Genomic DNA, 2,491 nt, shown 5'->3' with positions numbered 1-2,491 from the left:
TTTTGACTTAAAGTCTATTTTATCTCATCTTGGTATAGCTACCCCAGCTCTCTTTTGGTTACTACTTGCATGTATATATTTTTTTCTTTCCTCTCATTTTCAACCTACTGATGTTTTTGATTTTAAGGCAAATCTCTTGCAAACAACATACAGTTGGAGCATGCTTTTTAATCTATCCTGCCAATGCCTGCCTTTTGATTGGAGCATTTAATCCATTAACATTAAAAGTCACTACTGATAACGAAGGATTTTCTTCTGCCGCTTAATTATGTAGTCTCTATGTCTTATGCTTTTTCATTCTTCAGTTCTTCCATTAATGCCTACTTTCATATTTATTTGATTTTTTGTATTACAAAATATTGAGTGGCTTGTCATTTACATATGGATATATTTTTTTCATTTATTTTCCTTGTGGTTTCCATGGCGTTAAATTTAACATGCTAAATATATAACAATCATATTAGATTTGATACTAACGACTTCAATAGCATATACATACACTGTTCCTATATCACTCTTACTCCCACCTTTTTATGTACTTGTTACATATTATATCTTTGCACGTTGCATGTCCCAAACCATAGAGTTATCATTACTTTTTATGTGTGTGTAATTTAGCACCTCTAGGCAGTAAAAAGTGGAGTTATATACCAAAAAATAATACAATAGTACTGGCATTTATATTTATCCAATGTATTTCTTTATCTTGCTTTGAAAACACTGTGTAATGTTCTTTCTTTTCAGTCTGAAGAACTCCCTTTAGCTTTGCTTGTAGGGCAGGTCTAGTGGTGATAACTCCCCCACCTTTTGTTTATCTGTGAATATCTTAATCTCTTTCTCATTTTTGGAAGACAGACTCACCAGAGGTGAAATTCTTGGTTGGTAGTTGTTTTTCTTTCAGCATTTTAAGTATTTCAACCCACTGCCTTCTTGTCTGCATCGTTTCTGATGAAAAATTAATAGGTACTCAATCGAATTGGGACTCTCTTGTACATAACACATTGCTTTTCTCTTGCAGCTTTCAGAACTCTTTCTTTTTCCTTTGAGTGGACAGTTTGATCAGTATGTGATAAGGCATATTTTTATTCAGGCATATCTTGTTTGGTGTTTTCTGGGCTTCTTGGATGTGCATATTCCCATCTTTTGGTATGTTTGGGAAGTTTTCTGTCATTATTTCTTTGAACATTACTTTTGCCTCTTCCCTCCCTCTCTCCCTCCCTCCCTCCCTCCTTCCTTCCTTCCTTCCTTCCTTCCTTCCTTCCTTTCTGGAGCTTTCTGGAGCTCCTATAATGTGTGTATTGATATATGTGTTGGTGTCCCAGAGGTCTCTTAGGCTATTTTCACTTTTTGTAGTTCTTTTTTGTTTCTATTGAAATTTTCAAGTTGTTCAATAATTGTTTTCCTGGTATCCTTTACTTCTTTCTCTGTATTTTCCTTCATATCCTTGAGTATAATGAAGACCATTTTTTTAAAACGTCTTCGTCAGTGTTTCTCAGTTTGTTTTTAATCTTTTGTTGTACACTGTACATTTTAATGTTTTTAGATGTTAACCCTGGGATTTATTCCCTGAAATGTCTGTTTCTTAAGATTCTAACCAGCTGGTGTTATGACAGAGATTTTCTTGAGTTTCAGGATCTAATAAAACTAAGCAAACCTAAGCAAAAAAACCACCTTTCACCATGTTTGCGAATGTTGGCTTTGCACTGGCTGGTGTTTTCCATCAGAGTCCAGCCCTCCTACCAGGAAAGCCATGCGAAGGGCAGCATCCTCCCTGGCTTTTCCGGCCTTTGTCTTTCCTGGGCTTGTGCTTGATAGTGACTTCAGCAGATCCCTGTTTACAGGAGTCTGAATGCCCCCTCTTCTTCCCAGGAAATAGATCTTCTCCCTATCATTGCTTTCAAGTCTTCTCCTTCTTAGTGCTTTTAAGTCTGCCAGTGTTCCACCACCAGTCTTAAAAGCAGTAAGCCTTTGCCCCACTGTCTGCCTCAATTGTTTCTTACACTGCTTTCCTTGTCTCAAGCTGCTTTTGCCTGGAGGGCAAAGTCCGGTAGTGGGTACACAGTGGAGAGGAGTTTCCCAGGTCAGTCTTTCCCAGCTGTAACAAGGCCAGGGACCTACAAAGGGAGCACAAGCAGGCTTCAAATTGCCCTGGGGAGGCAATGAGGGAGGGGCCAGGATGGACATCAGCTCTTCTTCCATGGCTCTCCAAGACTGTGCTTTCTTTACTTGGCCCTTGCCCAGCAAATGCAACCCTTCAGCTGTCCTCCACAACTCTGAGTACGCATGGAACTTTTAAGTCTCCTCCACTGCCATTGCCAGGGGCTGCCTCTGTGAGAGTGGGGGATGGCACTGTAAACTGCTGGACGGAGAGAGCGATTTCCTGGTATTTACTATAATTTACCAGTTTCTCCTGCTGCCTTTCCCTGCATGCTGCACAGTGTTTTACTGGACTCCAGAGTTTCGAAATAGTAGATTCAGACAGTGCCTGCCT

The sequence above is a fragment of the Dasypus novemcinctus genome, chromosome 15, assembly GCF_030445035.2.
Source record: "Dasypus novemcinctus isolate mDasNov1 chromosome 15, mDasNov1.1.hap2, whole genome shotgun sequence".
In the NCBI taxonomy this organism is placed as follows: Eukaryota; Metazoa; Chordata; class Mammalia; order Cingulata; family Dasypodidae; genus Dasypus; species Dasypus novemcinctus.
The sequence above is the reverse complement of the archived record's forward strand: the minus strand, read 5'-3'. Positions refer to the sequence as shown.